This window comes from Adiantum capillus-veneris, chromosome 15 (assembly GCF_014529385.1).
Source record: "Adiantum capillus-veneris isolate H3 chromosome 15, ASM1452938v2, whole genome shotgun sequence".
In the NCBI taxonomy this organism is placed as follows: Eukaryota; Viridiplantae; Streptophyta; class Polypodiopsida; order Polypodiales; family Pteridaceae; genus Adiantum; species Adiantum capillus-veneris.
This window is the reverse complement of record NC_140945.1, coordinates 77,365,445-77,387,317: the sequence shown is the minus strand read 5'-3', so window position 1 is coordinate 77,387,317 and position 21,873 is coordinate 77,365,445. Positions and strand designations below refer to the sequence as shown.

The window sequence follows — 21,873 nt, the reverse complement described above, 5'->3', positions numbered from 1 at the left end:
TACTAAGGAGAGGATGCTATTTTTAGCTTGAGATAGATATTGGACTCATGTCGATGTGGCACAACTAGGTAAATATTAATCAAATATATATTTATTTTTTATGTCAAATCTTGCATTATGTCACATGCATTCATAATGAACGCATAGGCGAGTGCACTTGGGGAGGATTCCCAACTTTATGCTCATTGAAAGCAACCCACTCGTGAGAGCTCTTCCTTGCCCTAGCCATGTTGTGGGCATACCTTGCAATGAGTGCATTGCAAGAGATGAAATCCCAGACAAAAAGCTCGTCAATAGCTTATGCTTTTGAAGTCGTATCACACTTGGCATACATGTCAATCAAAGCATTGCCCAAATGGAGGTTGTTTTTGAAGAGGACTTTCCTAGCAATATCATCTCTTACTATGGATAGGACCTATGTCTGATCTAGCTGCTATAGCTGAACGAGTCTAATCCATCTTTGAAAAACTTCTCCGAATTGACTCGATGCTTGCCCCGATCAAAGTCTTCCATAAAGCCACATGGCTTCAAGATGCAAGCATATAAAACCACATGTTAAGAGATTCAGTCACTCTACACACACCTTCAAAAAAGTTGTCCCCGGAATGATGTTATTGTCCAACAGGCCAAGACTATTAATCTCATCATCTTCACCAATCAACTTGCATAAGTGCAAACGGCCCCCTACATCTTTACCTTGCACCACTATCTCCCCAATAATGAATTAATGTGATAAAAATACTATAACGAGTGACTTGCAAGCTTGAACAAAATTTGCCTCTTACCTTTTGTGCTAAGTCCTTGTAAGATGGCCACTTAAACATAGACATGCTTGAGCTGCCAAGGATTAGACCAACAAATCAAGTTTTCAACATCTTGAAAAGGATGTCCTTGTGCATGTGCTAGAGATGCAAAGAGAGCTAGCTCATACCTAGATTTCGAACTTGTAAAAATATGGTACACTTTGAGAGGTATAGACAACAACATTGAAACCAATCCTTGGGCACTTATGACGGAAAAAGCATGCTTAAAGTACATGAGATAAAACACTTGACTCAATGTCCGTTTTATCACTAATGTAGTGATAATCTAGATGTAGAGAATTTTTCATTGAGCGACTTCTACCAAGACCCACCGCATCCAAAATCTTCTAGATAACTCGTGTCTTTTGCACCATTATACCCACACCACTACCTCATTCTCAGGCCCACCCCCTCCACATGGCTTTCCTACCTTGTTTGTGCTTCCTCCAAACAATCTCTTCCAACCTCCTCCATATTGTGTACTAAAAAAGGAAGTTCACCAAGATTTATAGCTATATGCAAGAACGAGTATCATTGACCGTTAAAGATTACCCAAGTCTTTGTGTTTTTATCTTGAAGGAAAATCAATGCTCAGCCAAGTAAGGATACACCTAAAAGTGGATACTACTAACATAGCAAAATTTATAGTAATTAACTTGCTAGCAAATAGATTTCAATGCACACATGAAAGCATGCCATATATAGCAAATAACTTCTATCTTTAAAACCATTGCAATAAGTAGATTTCATGCATCAATTACGTGTAAAAGTTGCTTTGTGCACCGTCTAGATTGCTTCATGTTGCATACGTATACCTTGGATGTAAGGTCTCTTGCACCCTTGCAGAGGGAATTCCCATGTAAAGGATTAATATCATGCCATTTTGGTCATAAATAGAAAGTTTCTATTTTTGGCAATTTTTCCACCTTTGATGTATTAATGATGAATATATTGATGTAAGCTATTCAAAAATAAAATTTTTACTTTTTTGTCATCTTTGTCCAAATATAGTAAGTTTTAAGGTGCTAGCACTGACCTAAACACGACCATCTCGTCTGAATCTACCGTGTCCTGAATTTCCACAAAAATAGCTTCCTGCTCTGAAAATTACTAAATATAACAGGTGTGTGCATCTGACACCTTCTCTTGTCATCCTCAAGATTTTCTTTTAATAGCAACTTTAAGAATTAAATTTTGATAAGCTAAGCTCACTCTAGACAATTAATTTTCATCCTAATGTTAATAAATTAATACCTAAGTTAGGGTATGTATATGTATGCATGTGCATGGACATGTATGTGCATGTGTATGTGTATGCATGTGCATGTATGTGCATGGGCATGTATGTGCATGTGTATGTGTATGCATGTGCATGTGTATGTATGTCCATGGATGCTCATAAATGACCCATAGCCATGGACCGATCTCTTACGGTATGGTTGACTATAAGCATGGGTAAGTACATGAGGTGTATCACCCCACATGATAAAAAGGGACACCTCTAATGACTAAGTGGGAGCTTGTGACACTTCTACACATGCATTTAGCAAGAGGGGGCAAGTAGGGGAGGTATGGGGCTGATTTGAGAAACAAGGAACCTCCAAACTCTATATAAAGGGCATTCCCACTCAATTTTACACACACTTGAACACACATTGGAGATAGGGAGACTCTGCTGTTGTGGCTACTCGTTGGTGAAGCCTCAACAAGGCTTTGAGAGATCAATAACTCCAAAGCACATTTGGGTAATGTAAATCTATTAATTAATCAAGTTATTATCAATCTCCTCTCTCAATTGGAATCCTTTCCAATTGCTACCATATTATTATTCAATTGGAATCCTTTCCAATTACTACCATATTATTACTCAATTGGAATCCTTTCCAATTGCAACTCTATTATCAAATACTATACTCTTATTTACGTATCCTCAATTGGAAATCAACAATCTTTATACCTATTTTATAGTAATTTCTCTACATTACAAAGTAATGAAGGTCTCACTGCTCGATTACATAATCAATTGTGTTGACTGCATGCATAATTCTTCATCAATGTAACCTAGATACTTGCATGAATCAGCTAATCATATTCAAGAATTTTTTTCGACTAAAATGATGGATTGTTCTTGCAAGTATATTTTGATTAGTATATGGGTTATAACGCATGTTTATCTTAAGATTATGGCAGAATTAAGAAAGCATATGTTTTTGGTTTGATGTGTGGAATAACCATATATGTTTTGAAATTAAAACACTTATAATCATTTAGCCTACTTCCATTGGATTCTTATACTTTAGCTTACAACTTCTCAAGTTAAGTTAAAGTACCTATAGTGGGAATGGCACCCAAGAGAACTCACTATGGTGGATCATGTTGGAAGTAGGGTTGCAGAGAAACGCACACAGGTTGGAGAAGATGAAGGAAGCTCAAGGCACACAATAGAGAGTGTGTTACTTAGTGTGCAATGGAAAGATAGATAGCCCTAGAGTGATGGGCATATATACAATGTACGGGGGGAAAAACCTCCTAAAGAGGGAAAAAATGCCCTTGCGGCGGTCCTAGTGTGTTCACACACATCACTACCACATGTATATGGTAACAAATCCCCCCTGGAGTGATGCGGTGAACGAGGCTGGCACATGGGAAGTGCCATGCTCTGAGGACATGATCAGTCCACAAAGGGGACTAAGCCCAAAGCTTTGCGGAAAGCTTCGAGCTTCTCTCGAGACAATGCCTTTGTGAAAAGATCTTCAAGGTTGTCCTATGTTGGCACATAAGCCAAGCTGATCTCTCCTGCTGAGAGCCTCTCCCAGACATAGTGGTAATGCACCTCAATGTGCTTTGTGCGAGCATGAAAAATTGGGTTCCTCGCAACTGCAAATGCGCTCTGACTGTCAGTGTAGATAGTATTGGTAGTGTCCTCTCCAACACCCAAATCAGCCATAAGGCGTCTGAGCCATACACACTCAATTGTAGCTGTGAAGACTGCTTTGTACTCAGCCTCACAACTTGAAGTGGCCACAGTAGGATGCTTCTTGCTCAACCATGATATACATGAACTGCCAAGCATGAAACAAAAACCACTTCTGGACACTCGCGTGTCAAAACAACCAGCCCAATCTGAGTCGGAAAAAGCATGTAAATCTGGCGGCAATGATCCCCCCTTGGGATAAAACAAGCCAAGATATAAAGTGCCACTAAGGTAGCAAAAAATTCTCTTGATAGCCTGCCAATGCTTAGACCCTGGCTATGCATAAATCTACTGACCTGTGAGACTGCAAACTAAATATCTGGCCTCGTGCTGTGTACATAAATGAGGCAGCCAACAGCAGTTACACATCAGCAGGATCGCCAACATCATGTAGACTCAACTTCTTGGGAGTGGCAATAGGTTTGAAATCCTCAAGTCCAAACTTACATAGCAATGTCTCTATGTAACTTTCCTGACACAAGGCAATACCACCATCACATTGCTTAAACTGTATGCCCAAATAATGATCCAACAACCCCAAATCTTTCATCTTAAAAGTAGGATTCAAATCAGCCTTAAATTCAGCAAATCATCTACATAAAGAACCACAATGACAAGTACATCACCCTCACGCTTTACATACAATGTGCTTTCTGTTGGACTGTTACAAAAGCCTTGTTTGATCAAATGAGTGTCAGCTTTCTCATACCAAGCACGAGGAGATTGCTTCAACCCATACAAAGCCTTGTTACATTTGCACACTTTGTCCTCTTGTCCTTTCTTGACAAAACTTCAAGGTTGTGTTACATAAACTTCCTCAAATATGTCACCATTCAAGAAAGCAGTAACAATGTCTGATTGATGTACATCCCAACCAAAATGAGCTACCAATGCACATAGAAAATGCACAGTAGTCATACGACAAGTGGGAGCAAAGGTCTCTTCATAATCTATGCCTTTTTGTTGTGCATAACCCTTTGCAACAAGTCAAGTCTTATGGCGATCGATCTCACTATCCGGCTTGCGTTTCAACTTGTAAACCCACTTCGTACCAATGGCCTTTTTGCCAGGAGGCAAATCACATAAATTTCATGTGCCATTTTCTATAAGTGCATCATATTCTGATTGCATGGCAGCCATCCAATTTTCTGAATTTGCTTCATCAAAAGATAGAGGTTCCTCAACATCATGTAAGTTAGACACAGCCAAAGCATAACAATCTAATGCATAAGATGCATGGCGAGAGCCTGAACAAGTATGACTAGACAAAGGTGCATCCAATTTACTGTCACGCAAAGTGTGCACCAGCCATTTTGGCATACCTCTAGTCTGCTCATGTTCAGGCCTTTCTTCATCAAGTACATCATGTACATCTGCATCAGTAATAGGCTGATCTTTAACATTTTCAGAAACCCCCATAGGCTGTACATTTGCCTCATTGGAATTTACATACATATGTCCACCACTGAAAAGAGGCAACAAAGTGTCATAAATGTCCTATGAGCTTACATTACTGTCTCTAGTACATGACAGCAAGGGCTGAACAAAATCTTCCACAAACACTACATCCCGTGAAACCATAATACATTTTGTTTGCGGATGATACAACCTGTAACCTTTGCTTTCAGCACTATAACCAACAAAAATACATTTGACAGCCTTATCATCCAATTTTCTGCGATGTGTTTGTGGCACCAAAGCATATGCCAAACAGCCAAAAACATGCATGTGCTCAATAGAAGGCTTTCTATCATGCCATGCTTCATATGGAGTAATAGACTGCAAAGATTTTGTATGACACCTATTTAGTACATAAATGGCACACATGATGGCCTCAAGCCAAAAAGAATGCGGCAAAGCTTGACTTTTGACCATACAATGTGCCAATTTTGTAAGTGACCTGTTTTTCCTCTCAGCAACACCATTTTGCTGAGGTGTATAAGGAACTGCACATTGGTGTTTTATCCCACGACTAACCAAAAATGCATTGAATTCATGAGACATATACTCCCCCCCTCGATCGGAACGGAGGGTGCCCATAGTACAATTTGAGACATTTTCAGCCATAGCCAGAAATTGTTTGAAGCACATAAAAACTTCGGACTTTGCTTTAAGCGGAAATACCCATGCATGCCTGGAGTAATCATCAATGAAAGTCACAAAGTAAAGGTAATTGCCCAAGGATGGAGTTTGCATGGGCCCACAAACATCACTATGCACAAGCTACAACCTGCATGTGGCCCGAATTGAACCATCCTTTGGAAACTTAGAATGCTGCATCTTACCCAAAATACAGCCTTCACAAACATGTTTGACAAGTGCTTCAAGAGGCGGCAAAGAAGCAACCATATCAGATTTCTGCAAACGCAACAAACTGGCAAAATTCAGATGACCAAAACGTGCATGCCAAAGTTTTGCATTTGAAATACCCCTTGAATCTGCAACTGCATTTGCAAAATGTTTTCCACACTTGTCATACAAAGTGACCTTATACAGCCCACAGCACAAAAGCAAGATGCAACGATTTCATCACCAAAACTGAGATCATGAACAGTACATTTGTCATCTACAAATTTGACTACAAGTCCAAGTCTAGGAAGTGCTGATACAGACAAAAGATTCTTCTTGATCCCAAGTACATAAAGTGCATCAACAAGTGTGAATGAACTGACATTAGCATCAGTAAGCACATTCTTTCCAACTCCCTGAATCGGATAAGAGGCATTGTTGGCACAAGTGACTGAATTCCCATGAGGGACAGACTCAAGAGAGGTGAACAATTCACGATGTGAGGTAATGTGCTTTGTAGCACCACTGTCGAAATACCACACATGTGAATCTGCAGCAACTAACAAGCATGCATCATGGACAGCAGGATTGTAAGTGCACTCTACACTAAAAGCCCATTCTGCATCAACATCAGCAACACAGTCTCCTTTCACAGAAGACTCAACAATGGCTGCATTTGTAGTGGAACCAGCATTTGCAGTGGAACCACCCTCTTTCTTCTTAGCCTCTTTGGCCTTCAACTTAGGACACTGCTTGCTCAAGTGATCATTAGCTTTACAATAATGGCAACGCATCTTCTTTTTGCCCTTATCACCAGAATTTTCAAACGAAGTGTTGCCAGCAAAAGCATTAGGAACATAAGTCTTGCCACTCGTAGCAGAACCATAAGAAGTGGCTGTTACCACCCTTTCTTTGAGAAGCAATAAAAGCCCATTCAACTGCACACTGTCTAGTACTGTTTTTTTTGGAAAGTGACTCTTGCAACGGCAATGTGCATAATGCATCAAACTTGACAACTTCTGGATATCCTTGTGTCATAAGTCTCCAAGTACTAGCAAAAGGAATCTGATAAGGCATCAAGAACAGTCTGCACAAATATTTATCGACCTGCGAATGCTCGCCAAACCTCACTGTAATCGGAGAAAGTGAGCAAGCGTGTGCTGGAGCAGCTGGTGATTAAGCCCGGGAGGACGTAACCTGCTCTGATACCAATTGTTGGAATTAGGGTTGCAGAGAAACAAACACAGCTTGGAGAAGACAAAGGAAGCTCGAGGCACACAATAGAGAGTGTGTGTTACTTAGTGTGCAATGGAAAGATAGATAGCCCTAGAGTGATAGGCGTATATACAATGCACGGGGGGGAAAACCTCCTGAAGAGGGAAAAATGCCCCGGCGGTCCTAGTGTGTTCACACACATCACTACCACATGTATATGGTAATAGATCACACGATCACAAAGCTGGAACTAGTGATGGTAAAGGCAAAGGAAATGCCCGGATGAATGAGGATGTGCCACTTATCCCACGAAGTGATGTTATTGCTCTAGAACGGGTAGGAAAGTTCTTTTTTGTTCAATGCATTATGAGTAATTAGGAAGGAGAAAACTATCTAAACATTGCGTCAGTCCCAATTTGAAACCACATCAATTGAACTTGTTAATTTTCTTTAAGTTGTGATAATATGGAAGGATTGTTTGAGGATTTACTGTCTGAACTAGGAAAGGAATGTTTGCCTAGTAGAAAACTCTCGAACCTTCGTAATTCAAAATCCTATACCGATATAGTCAAAACTCCCTTTGATATCAAGGGACGAGGGCTTAGTGGAGTGAACGCTAAAGCGGTGTATATGGGTGCACACATCTTGCATGTTTGTGTCCAAAATGCAAAATATTACTTGAGGGTTTGTGCCTAGATTGCAAGTTAGTCACTACGGGTTTGTGCCCAGATTGCAGGACAATTTAGTTATATGGGCAACTAAAGACAGCGAGAGCTATAAACTCTCGCCAAGAGGAGTGAACTCTTGGGGTTGGGATATTTTAATGAAGAAGGGTTGTATGTTGTTTTTCTTCTAGAAAAGATTGTTTTGGTGCCGCTTTGATCATGTTTAAAGGACTGTTTTAACAAAGTTGTGATGGAAATCTTAAAAAGGGGTTTTGTGTATGAAGAATCATGTGGTAGTAATTAGAAAACAAGCAAGAAAGTGTGAGTGTGGGGTGGAAAGTGGGGACTCTAGCTCAGGTTGCCAGTCAAGGATGGGTAGTCTCGATTAGTTGAGAAATTGTCCACTCCCTCTTATTAAGAGAAGAAAAATTAGAGACTCATTATGCCAAGAGTCGAGCAGTCCCAAATATACGTGTCCCTGAAAGCTATGGGAAAAAAGGTATTTGGATTTTCTCTCTTTTGGAAGGTGAGAGTTAGGGACGTACAAAATTCTTGTATTAGTTCATGCTTTCCCTGCAAGACAGGGCTAGGAACCCTCTTCAATGGTTTGGACTCAAGTTACTTGGTGACAAGAGACCCTCCATTGAAGATCAATTCCTTCTTGACTATGTTTTCTCAAGCGATTAGGCCATAGCGACCTGCCAAATGGATATGGTAATGGGGTGGGGACCTCACACATGGTATCAGAGCCTAGGTTAGGAAACTGGAAAAAAAAATTGTTATTGTTTGAAAATTTAGAAAAATGAATTAGAGACTTAAGTTTGAAAACTTACCAACATCGATGTTTCAGGAAGATGCTGACGCTGAGTATTGCAAGATCAAAACCTTTGAGATAAAGTATTTTGAGGCTTGTCGCTCTTCAAATTTTGCTTTTCTATGCAACATGATGAAGGCTTTCTCTCCTTCATCAACAATAATCCAAAGGGGATGGGAACTTGCATGGGACTACGAACGTGGCATCTTCTACATCAATGTGAGGAAGCTCAAATGCCTCTCCTTTGATCTAAAGAAGCTTCGGTGGGGGGAAGAGCTGCAAGTTATCCAGCTTTACTACTTCCTTGGTACTACTAGGGATGACTACACTGTTACCTCTGAAGATGGCCTTGACATGACCTTAAATGAATGGGATTCCAATCAAGTGGTGAAAGTGATCCCTACTTATAGGATCAAACCCATTTCTGTCCCTGACATCTTTCCGCGAAATAAGAGTCTTATATTCTATGAACCCCGCAAAGATGTGTATAAAATCTATTACTCAGACGAAACAGTGGATTGTAAAAACTTATCCACAAATACCTATCGATTGTACCACTATGTCCATGGGAATCCGGCTCCAAGAATCATATAGTTTTTTTAATAGAACTAACCTTTGTATATATCAAAATAGAGTAAAAAGATACTCATCTAGCTTCTCGATGAGATCTCAACTTTGTACATATCTTGATATAAATAAAGTTATGGCATCTTGGATTTAATAAAGTTAGTTGCTTTCCAAATTTTGTCTTGGGTTGTGGAAGTTTAAAGCACTTGGTATTGCGTTACGTCTCAAATCAAACCATCGACAAACGTATTATTGCATAGGTACCATCAAATGCGTTATACATTGTCGTACAGGAGAAAAACTTCTCCTGAACAAGCTCAACCACCCACATTCAAAGGTGAGGGAACCCATATCAAGTGCAATGTTGAAGCTTAGATTGAGGCAATGGAAGACTATTTCAAAGTTGTAGGGACCCAACCTATAAACCAAACTATGTATGCAATGTTTCGTCTTAGTGGTGATGCAAAAATATGGTGGAAACAACATACAAGGACTTGGGTGTTTCAAGATCTTCTCAGTCTTGAGAGGATATTAAAGAAGCCGTTACAGCACGATACTTCCACACGCTCATCGAGACACCAAAATGAATGAGTTCTTTGCTCTAAAGCAGCAATCCTTATTGGTGGGAGAGTACTACTCCAAATTGTAACCTTGCAAAGGTATGCTCCAAAAATATCCACAATGCAGCAAGTAGCACGGTTTTGTAAAGGATTGAATCATCCCTTGGATACCCGTCTTGAAGCAATGAGACCCACATCACTTCAGGATGCTCTCTTAAAAGCAACACCTCTGGCTAAATAAATGACCATGAATCAAGGGAGAGAATACTTTAGAAATCAAAGGGGCAGACCCAACAGTTGGAGCCCCAGACCTGCTAATCAAACTTATCAACCTCGCCATGTAGCAGCCACAACTACAACAACTCAACTTGAGCATCCTAATGGTTGTTCTTATGAGTGTAATGAGCTAGGACACTATAGGAACAGGTGTCCCAAAAGAAGTGTAACAGCTACTACAATCATTAAGTTTTTATTTTTAGCAATTTTTCCACCTTTGATGTATTAATGATGAATATATCTATGTAAGCTTTCAAAAAATGAAATTTTTAGTTTTTTGTCATCTTTGTCCAAGGTAAGTTTTAAGGTGCTTGCACCCACCTGGACACGACCGCCTCGTCTAAATCCACCTCGTCCTGAATTTCCATAAAAGTAGCTACTTGCTCCAAAAACTGCTAAATACAGCAAGTGTGTGTATCTAACACCTTAGCTTGTCATCCTCAAGATTTTCTTTTAATAGTAACTTTTAGAATTAAATTCTTATAAGCTAAGCTCACTCTAGACAATTAATTTTCATCCTACTATTAATAAATTAATTCCTAAGTCTAAGGTATGTATATGTATGCATGTGCATGTGTATGTATGTCCATGGATGCCCATAAATGACCCATATCCATGGGCCCATCTCTTATGGTATGGTTGACTATAAGCATGGGTAAGTACATGGGGTGCATCACCCAAAAGGGTAAAGAGGGACACCTCTAATGACTAAGTGGGAGCTTGTGACACATCTACACATGCATTTAGCAAGAGGGGGCGAGTAGGGGAGGTATGGGGCTAATTTGGGAAACAAAGAACCTCCAAACTCTATATAAAGGGCATTCCCACTCAGTTTTACACACACTTGAACACACATTGAAGATAGGGAGACTCTGTTGTTGTGGCTACTCGTTGGTGAAGCTTCAACAAAGCTTTGAGGGATCAATAACTCCAAAGCACATTTGGGTAATATAAATCTATAATTAATCAAGTTATTATCAATCTCCCCTTTTTTTGGTGTGAAAGCATTGTGGAGGTCAAGCTTGGCTTGCAGGCTGTGCCCAACCTACGCTCACTTGAGGTTGAAGGTTGCGTAGAGCCATGCGTTGTGAGAGGTGTTGAGGATTTGAAGTTTCCTGAGCATTTGAGAGTGATTTTTTGTTCCATGGTGCAATAGAGTGGGCCTAAATGTCTCAGTGGTGTGACTCGCTTGAGGGAGCTTCACCTTGGGCAATATGCAACTGCATGGAAGCAACAAAGAGCCTGGGATTACAAAAGTGCATGATTAGAGGAACTAAGGTCTTTGGTGTATCTTACAATTTGGCCAGCATGCAAAACTGCTCCTATCAACCTTGCAAACCTTACAAATCTAGAGGATTTGGTGATGCAAGGAATAATGTCTTGGGAGGACTTATGTAATTTTAGAAGATTGAAAAGGCTTTAGTTGCATTCTTCAAATAATATAGTGGAGTGTGCATCACATATGCCAATGGAGGAATATGACAGACGTGTCTGCCTGCTTAGTTGAGGCCCGTGTGTTTAGTATTTTTCCACAAAATCTCAGAGTCGTGCAGGTGTCCTGCCTTAAGCACCTTAGACGCCTGGATGGCATTGATCGCCTTATCCATCTTCGTACTCTTATGTTTAATGTGTGTCCAATGTTGGAATAGTTACCTTCCTTGCATGCCGGTTGAGAGAAAACCCTAGGTCATGCCTACTTTTGCATCGTGGCCTTCCGTATCTGTGAGCTATGATCATGTAGCAAATGTTGCACTACCATAGACAAGAGATTTTGTATGCTTGCCAGGTTCTCACTGATTTGAGAAAGCAGCCATCACTTTCCCTCAGGTTGAATTTTTCCAAGGAGGCAAATGTGCAAGAAGGTGTATAAAAAATGGCATCACACATCGACCAACAGCTACTTGATCACTCATTATCATAGAATGTTTGCACAAAAGATTCGCAATCCCTGCAATATAGCACTGAACGGAATGAATCTACTAGATGCTCATGAGTAGCAGCAAATTTAGGGCCTAATTTTTTCTTGGAAGTAGCGGAAAAGTCCACCAACCCTACCTTGAAGGTGGCCAAAATGCCCCCAATGGAGCAGGCTACGGGCATGCTCAACCCCATGTCTACATTGGAGACATCAATGTACTTGCCTTGGTTATGGCCCTTCATTTTGAGTGGCCACAATGTCATATCTTTTGTTGGTGTCCCTCAAGTTGAGCCAACTTTTGATGTTGTAACTATGAGTGCCATGGCTAGCAAGTCCCCAAATAAGCTAACGTTTGCAACAGCCATGGAGGCTATGGCGAGGTGGCACGCTACTGCAAATTGACTTGAACATTGCGGCAGGCAGTTACCACAAGTTTCTACATGTTTGGAATCCATACACATGGGACTTACCATGGAATCCATCATGGAATATGACAAATGCAGTAGTAAATGCGCCAAATTCCATCAATAAGCGCCCAACATCCCAGACCCAATAGGAGGGCAGAGCCTCATAATTAGCAAAAAAAGATAATCTCCAAGAAGCATCTCAATGCACTGGTGTGCAGACCGCTGAGGTAGTGAATGTTGCGAACTTTCCATGTTTTGCTGGATATTTCAATGCTTTTAGAGCAAAGACTGATGCATTGCCATGTCAACCCATTGCCACTGTGCAAACGGATGAGCACGTGGAGATGCTTGCCGATCGCCACGTCACCCTCTATTTGTGATCTATAGCAAGTAATTCCAACAAGAATTGGAGCTTTTTAGAGGTAATCTTGCCTCTCTCTCTCTCTCTCTCTCTCTCTCTCTCTCTCTCTCTCTCTCTCTCTCTCTCTCTCTCTCTCTCTCTCTCTCTCTCTCTCTGTGCATTGGTTAGCCTTAATTAGATGAGAGAGAGAGAGAGAGAGAGAGAGATAGAGAGAGAGAGAGAGAGAGAGAGTAGTGTAAATCTAATGGTTAAAAACAAATACAACTGGAGTTAATTGCTTACTATGATTTGGTTAAATTTATTGATAAATATTGTTAGGGGCTCATAGCCCTAACACGTAATTAACACAAGAGTCATGCAATGTAGAGATAAACAAGGCAGGAGATTGTACATTACACCATGAAAATTGCAGACTATATGAACACAAGAGACCATGACTAAGCAAGAGAAAGTACTTCTCCACCCTGTATTCATCATCAACGCCCATTACAGGCCTAAAACAACAGTACGAGTGCAGGAAGCCTGTAAACTGCAAACTCCCTGTTGGTTACATCCAAAAATTGCTACACGCCATATGACCATTTGGGTATACCTAGGCATTAGGCACTTGTGTAAACATGCCTCTGAGGATTAAAGCTAAGACCTTAGTTAAAGTCCAAAAAGTAAGTACCATGACACATCAAGCACTAACATATGGCACACCCGGTGGGCAATGTTTGAAAAACATTGTGAGAACCCATCCCTTGATTGAAAGCTTCAACATCAAGATGATCTTTATCTTCAGGCTGCTTTGAACTTTCCCCTTCTATTGTTGTTTCTTTACCATCTTTAGCATCCACTTCAGCTTCAGTTCTTTCATTGCAACCTCAGCATCTTTTCAACTGAGTATCTCATCCACAATAGACAATACTGGATCTTTAAACTATTGTTGTCCATCTGCAACACGTGCTTCTTCATCTGCAACTGCAATTGGAACTGTGATTGCACCTTCAGTTAACTGTTCCTGAACTTCAATTTCAGTTTTATTCAACATTACAATATCCTTCTGAGTATGCAGTTGTTCAGGTTGATGATGTTTCTGCTGCTCCAATTGCTTCTGCAATTCCTCATACTGTTGTTCAGTTCATCATACTTCTGCTTCAGTTCATTATTATGTTTTTTCATAAACAAATTCTCCTCCTTTACTTCTTCCTCGGCGCCAATACTTACTTCCATCTCAGCTGCAACCTCATCCATTGTATGTTCTTCAATGTTCTTACACAACACTTCCTCGACAGTGTTCAATAGTGCCTCCCCAACATGCAGATCCTCTGCCTCATTCTCATGTCCTATGACTGGAATTGTATCTTCAATTAACTGATCTTGAACTTCCTGATATGCATTATCCTTCAGTATCACTTCACATTCAATACCCATTGGTTCAGGTTGGTGATGAACCTGTTGTTCCCCCTTATACTAACTGTATAAAATGATCTTTCAGTTCAGTAAACTTCTTTTGCAATAAAGGATTTTCTTCCTTAGACTCTTCTTTAGCAAAGGCCTGGTATGGCTTATTGAACGCATTAGCAGGTTCATGTTCAAGTTCAAGTTCAAGGTCAGGTTCAAGTTTCTCTTGGAAAAGATTGAAGAAAGATTCAAGGTAGGATGAAAACTTTGAAACTATTAGACACTTCCTCTTGAACACATCCAATAGATGAAACATTGGGAGACCTGATTTAGACTCCATATGCCAAAACAATTGATTATCCTGAAAATTTTGATTCAAGAAACACCAAAACTGATCTGCTTCTTCATCAAACTGATCTGATTCAAGGCTTAAAAATAACAGGTTGAACTCTCCTTCACACATAAAAAACACCACCAAGATGGCTTGCTCACATCCCCTCTCAAAAACATAAAGAAATCCACTTTGTAGCTGTAAATATCTCCAATCAAAGATATCTCCCTGAAATCGAAAAACTTTGACTTCTGCTCCTTGAAAAACTTCCCTTATGTCATCAAGCATGAAGACATAAAACCAATGAGATATAAGAATATCAACATCATCTCCTCCATCAGCAACATCACATAGAAATCTAGAACCATCTTCAAGAAAACCCACTTCACTGTCAAAAGGCTTGCATAATCATCAATCAAAACCATCTCCTCAACATCAACAAAACCATTGAAATCAAGAACATGACCACATAAAGAATACAAATCTTCAAGAATACCATAAGTAAATTGAACTTCATTGAAAAAAGATGGACTTCCAATCTGCTTGATTGAATTTGTAAAAGCACCAAATCGTAAAGATCATTGATGACGACAACATCATTTAGGACACCTTCCATAATATCAAGGTTTGAATAAGTTTCCTCGTTGTTGATTTGAGTAAGTTGAAGATTCAAATCCTCAATTTGATTATCCTTGCCCAAAATAACTTTCTTAAGAGCATTATGAACTTCATAACAGTAAGAAATATACAAGTCAAATTTAGCTTGAACCTGAGAAATCTCTTCCATCAATGATGCCTTCTCTTCTTGAAGTTGACTGATTTTAGAAACTTCATTAGACGCAACCATATTTGAATACCTCTCATTCTCCAACTCCAAAGAAGTTTTATGGATCGTCTCAACTTGAGAAATAACAAGACTTTAATTTAGGTACATAACTTCTTTGAAAATGAGTATCATCAAGCTCAGTATCAATCTGCTCGCTTATTTCCCCTGTAACTTCAACTTCTTTTGGAATTTCAACTGTCTCTGCAACCTTCACATCTTCTGAAACTTGAACAGCTTCATTTGTACTTTTGACATTATCTGCAAGTGGTATATCATCTTCAATAATAAAAATCTGAGTTGAAGTTGATTGTTGTGTTCCTGCTTCCTCAGGATATGTCATTGCAAGTGCATCATGCACTACATCTTGAACTTGATTGTTTTGAAGTTCATCTTGTATCTGCTCTTCCATAATAGTATCCATCTGCACTTGTACTTGATTTGAGCTAAGATGCACCTGCTGATTTAGTTGATCATATTCTTTTTTTAAGTCATCATACTTCTTCTTCAGGTTCCTCTCATCTCCTTGTTCCCAAACATCCATCTTTGCATAATGTTCATTCTATCTTAACTGCAATAGTTGAATATTTTGGCCCTTCACCATCACAAATTGAGTCTTCAAGTCTTCATATAGCTTCAATTTAAATAAAATTATCCTACTTTGCTTCCACTTTATGCATTCAATCCACTGCAAACATTCAAGCAAAAGGTTCACTTCTTGATTCATATATACAATCTCGTGCAAATATTTAGTTTCTTGCATATATACAGTTTCCTGTAAGTACAGTGTAGTGCTCTTTTCCTGCAAGTACAGTGTAGTCCCTTGTAAATATTCATACTTCAATACACACTTAGTCTTCTGCACATAAATAGTATCCTGTAATTGTTCAGTTGCCTCTTGCAAGTATTCAGTATCCTGTGAAGATGAAGCTTCCTGCACTTCAAAAATCTCCTGCATCTGAACCTGAATTTGAAATTTTTTAACTTCATATTCTTCCACAACATCCTTCATGCTTCTTTCATCCAAACCCTTTTTCCACTTGATCCATTTCCAAAAGAAAATAATCAACAAATTCCAAGAAAGGCTTCCACACATTGAGCACAAGTTTGCAAACACCCCATGTTGGACCTCTCTAGACAAAAAGTCGCTTCATCCACTTGACTCCTGCATCCTTTGATTATAGAAATCAAAGATTGAACTCCATTCTTCACCTTTGAGAACCTGTAGTTTACTTCTTCTTTGTCAAAACTGCTTCTTGAATATCTTTGACAAGATACTCATCTTGTGAACACTTCTTGATTAATGATTGCTTCTCTTCTTGAAGTCGATCGATCATAAAAATGGCTTGATTTGTCACCATCTGATTTGAATAACTCTCATTCTTCAAATCTGCACTGTGGAATTTTGTAAATCGATAACTTTCGGCATTGAAAATTGCAATTCATGGACCTGAAATTCAAGATCCTTGTCTTTACAACTTGAATAACTCATATCCACTCCTAGAAATTGGATTTCCGTCTACAAAACTCCAAAAAACACTTCTCCATCAACGCAAACACATGTTGGAATGTCACTCGTCGGATACTACTTATCAACATACATCAAAAATTGATTCATCACATCATCCTCATCATCAAAACACATTATATCTTTATTTATCTTCACCTCTTCCACTTCATTACACTAAAATCTGATCTTTCCCTGAATACCAACCTCTTCAGAACTGATGTCCAAGGTTGGTATATTGGTTTGTATGGGATATTCGTGGCTTCTCTTGTTCACCCCCACTTGGATTCCCTTCTTCTCAATCACCAACTCTTCTTTCGGGTATCTCTTGTTCTCTTCTTGCAAAGATACAAGTCTCTTTGATGTGAGGTTTTCGGATAGTTGGCAGTCCTCCTGGCTCCTTTGGCTCATGAGCTGCTCCTGGCTTCCTCCTTCTTCCACCAACATCTTTTGGACTACATCTCCCTTGCATTGAACAACATCTCCTTCTTGAATCAACTTCTTCTCTTCAATAATCTGAGTATCTACAGCTTCAATCCCATTATTCAAAAACATCAAAATCGGGTTGAAAAACTTCAGGTGCTAAAAAATCAGATTCGAGCTTTGAAACTTCAGGTTTTGAAACTGTAGGTGCCTAAAAAACTATTGTAACTTAAAATTGATAACTTGAGGTTGTTTTAGGTTAGAAATAGTAATAGGTTGCTGCAAACGCCATTCGAAATCATCATCACTAATGTAATTTTCAAACTCATATTCATACTTCTCTGAAATACATTCACACGATTCATGTAACCTTGATATTCGCCGAGCCGTAGAGCCTGACTTCCTCTTCTTACTAACTCAACTATTATGCCAGTTGTGTGCATTATCAAGAAATCCAAAAAACCAATCTAGATCCTCTTAAGCATCACACATGTTTTGATGACATGATGCATCCTGAAAACTCTGCATAATTTGATACAACTCCCTGCACAACTTTGGCATACAATACTTGACACAAACATCCTCTTTTTGACAAGGCTTACACATGTAAGGCATCGCTTTGTAGAGTGCCCATATTTTTTACAAATAGCGCACTTTTTCTTCTTCTTCTTTGCCATTAATCACACATCAAAAGAATAGAGAGCATTTGTACCTCTTTAAACCCTGAAACTGCTTAAACTGCATTGCAAATTGAAATACCTGAACTGCATTCTGTAAACTGAGAGACTGAAACTGCATTCTACAAATTGAAAAACTGAACTGCATTCTGCAAACTGGAATTCCTGAAACTACATTCTGCAAATTGAAATACTGTAATCTGCAACATGTAAATAGTTGAATTACAAACTGCAAAATGCAAAATGCAAACTGCAATCTGCACAAAAACTGTCAAGAACCTGTAAATACCTGCAACTTGTTAGCAATTGTAATTTTGATTTCCCCTGGCAGATTCGGGAAGAAATTCTCCAATAACTTTGTTGCATACTCCTCATACTCTTCCTGTGGGATTACCCAATTCAAAATTTTCCTCAAGTGGTCAAGGTCGACTAACATGTCAAGAACCCGTTGCATTCCTGAGTGCCATATGCTTCACACTGAATTCGAACTAGTTGCAGGAACCGCTTCATAGAGAAAGTGGCGGTTAGAGCATGAGAAAGAAACTTTGCATCATAACCGACTCACCATTCGCTTTGAGATTACTGGAATTCGCTCCCATGTCCATTAGTACACGCACAACAGGATCGCCAAAGTATTAGGGACTCACAGCCCTAACAGGTAATTAATACAAGAGTCATGCACTGTAGAGATAAACAAGGCAGGAGACTGCACATTACACCATGAAAATTGCAGACTGTATGAACACAAGAGACCATGGTCAAGCAAGAGAAAGTACTGCTCTACCCTATATTCATCATCAACGTCCATTACAGGCCTAAAACAGCAGTACGAGTGTAGGAAGCTTGCAAACTACAAAGTGCATGTTGATTACATCCGAAAATTGCTACACGCCATATGACCATTCGGATATTCAAAACTACCTAGGCATTAGGCACTTGTGTAAACATGCCTCTAAGGCTTAAAGCTAAGACCTTAGTTAAAGTCCAAAAAGTAAGTACTCTGACACACACATTAGGCACTAACACAAACAAAAATGATAGCTACATTGTTTTTTGTATAGTGATATGTTCACTTTCCCTCACTTTTGAGCTCAAAAGTTAATATTATAACTCTTGATAATTTCAATGTGTAACTTGGTTGTTGAAGGGTGTTTATTCTCAAAATAAAAGATACGACCACCTTACAGATATTGGTGATTCAGTTTGGAGTATGGAAGTGGCCCATTTTGCAAGCAAATCATGAGACATCTGGGTGCAAACTACAACCAAGATCAAGATGGCCTTCCTCGCATCACCATCTTCATCCAATTTACACTGAGCTTTGTATGCCATGTTTCTGTTGCTCATGGCTCTTATAGCTTTTGTTTAGCCTTCTTGGATTTGTCCCAAAGCACATACATTATCAAGCTCAAAATCAAAGTGTAAAGCCTATATGTATAAGAACCAAACCTTGAACTTTGAAAGGCATCAAGGAGCCTAATTTTGAATGTAGGGTGTTTGGATCAAAATCAAAAGAAACTGTGTGAGTGTGAGTGTGAGTGCACGTGTGAGTGTGTGTGTGTGTGTGTGTGTGTCTGTGTCTCTGTGTGTGTGTGCGTGTGCGTGTGCGTGAGAGAGAGAGAGAGAGAGAGAGAGAGAGAGAGAGTATTTTCTCTAACAATGGTCTATAGTTGTAGATGGAACAAACAAAAAGAGAGAGAGAGAGAGAGTATTTTCTCTAACAATGGTCTATAGTTGTAGATGGAACAAACAAAGACTACTTAGCCCATGAGCATGAGCAAGGATAGTGGAATAGAATATTGCATAGCTGGAAGAAGAGGCCACCCATGGAATGCCTTATATGTTACATTACTTCCTTATAGATTTCAAAAGTTTTTATTACTTTTATTTTATGTAGTAATCAATGAAAATCTTCAACCACGAAGTAATTGTTTCTTGCAGAAATTCCATAGTTAGGTAACTTTTGAATAGTTTATTGCATGATATTTTTGGGTCAAAGTAATGATATGATTTGGTCTTATGAGAAGTATATTAGATCTAAACTTTGCATGTTTATCAAAATAGATCCAACTAATGTGGGTTGCAAGCAATGTTTAAACGAATACGCTTAGATTTTTGACAAATGCTTTGTTTCAATTAATCTCTCTCTCTCTCTCTCTCTCTCTCTCTCTCTCTCTCTCTCCCCCCCCACCCACCCCCCCCAAAAACAACAAAAAACCCCTCTTAATTGGTCTATCTCTCCAAACAATTTTCCAATTTGCGTGAGGCCTAACATGCCACACTACTTCCTTTTGAAGCAAGAAGTACACAATGTAATGCATTCTTTGCTTCCCTAAGGTGATGTGTAGATTCAGAAATGGGTGTGGAGTTTGTATAGCAATGAAACATTAAACATTGAGGAGAAATTGTGAGTGTATGTGGGTCAAAGAAAGAAGCGGTTATGTTTGGAAGCAACGGCCATAACATCTATCTATGTTGTGCATGAAAAAAAAAGTCTTCTATAAGGAAAATGCAATCACGATGGAGATTATCAATCAACCCGACCTAGCATGTTTGAAATAATGCATCCCCGCAACTTGAGGACAGAGGACAGAGATATTCTGCATCATTGCTTGGGCACAACTTGCAAGCCAAGAGAAAGAGGATGCATCATGGTATTGTGCACTCTACAACTTCAGAGAAGAAGAGAGAAGACATGGGAGAATGGGAGACATGACTATCTATACTAGTATGTTATGGCAAGCATCATTACCATTTTCTTCTATTGTCACTCTTGATTAATAGTCGGGAACATTTTAAACAGATCCAAAAATCCCTTCTTAATTTAGGATGCGAGTCGTCGTAACATTGTAGAGTTGCCATCCACAGTCTAGCCAATTGTTTTGAAAGGTGTTGATAGCATGTAGCCTCAAAATTGCAAACATTTGGTCAACTTCTTTCTCTTTTGAAGTTAGTAAAAACATAACAAGAACCTCCTCAGAGTCACCTTTTAGAATCAGAATCATATAAGCCTTCTCAGCTTCTAATTACATCTTGATGCACATCTAGAGATCTACGTTGATCAAAATGTACTCAGGCATGAGCGGTTATGCTCTTTGAGCAAGAGTAGAAGGTGAAAAATATTGAGGCAAGTTGAGGGGTTCCAATAGGTTGCAAAGGCAACGAAGAGGGTATTGTCAAGTTTTCAATACTCCCCCCCCCCCCCCCCCCCCCCCAATCTCCATGATCAAAGCTTCGTGTGTGTATACAAAGGGAGATGTGGTGAAGAAAGAGTTGAAAAATCACGTATCAAATTTCATTAAAACCATTCCAATATTGATTTTCATTGTACTTGCTTCTCAATAACTTCTCTTTTTTTTTTGCCGTCAGAGACGGAGGGAATCTCACTCGTTGTGTACTCAAAATTTTTACATTGTAAATCATCCACATTTATTGTCTCCATCTCTTCCACCGTTTCTTGGGGTAGTGCATGGTGCATATGTTTAACACATAAGACACACATGTGCATCTTTTTCTAATGTGTGTTCTTTAAAAAGGTAGTGCAGAGAGCACACACACACACAACGCTCTTCCTCCCAAGCTTGCATCAGACACCACGCTTCCTCGCAAGCTTGCATCAAAAGGATAGTCAACAAGTAGGTGAGGCTTTCAAATGTTGCTTTAACAAGAATCTAAAGAGATTCCCCTTCTCTAACCGAACATCTCTCTCTCTCTCTCTCTCTCTCTCTCTCTCTCTCTCTCTCTCCACGTGCCACGACAAAAGGCCGAGACCCCTACATGGACGAGTAACTACAATCGGCTAATTAGGCGAGCTATGACAACGTTGGAGTTGGTAGGGCAATCAAAGGCAACCGGAGGTGAGGCTATCAGCCAAGGC

General features: G+C 39.4%; 1 pseudogene; it reads left to right on the top strand.

Annotated features, from left to right (window-relative positions):
- The first annotated feature begins 8,787 nt into the window (after nt 1-8,787).
- On the top strand, nt 8,788-11,836 carry LOC147440936 (uncharacterized; annotated as a pseudogene).
- Nucleotides 11,837-21,873: the final 10,037 nt, after the last annotated feature.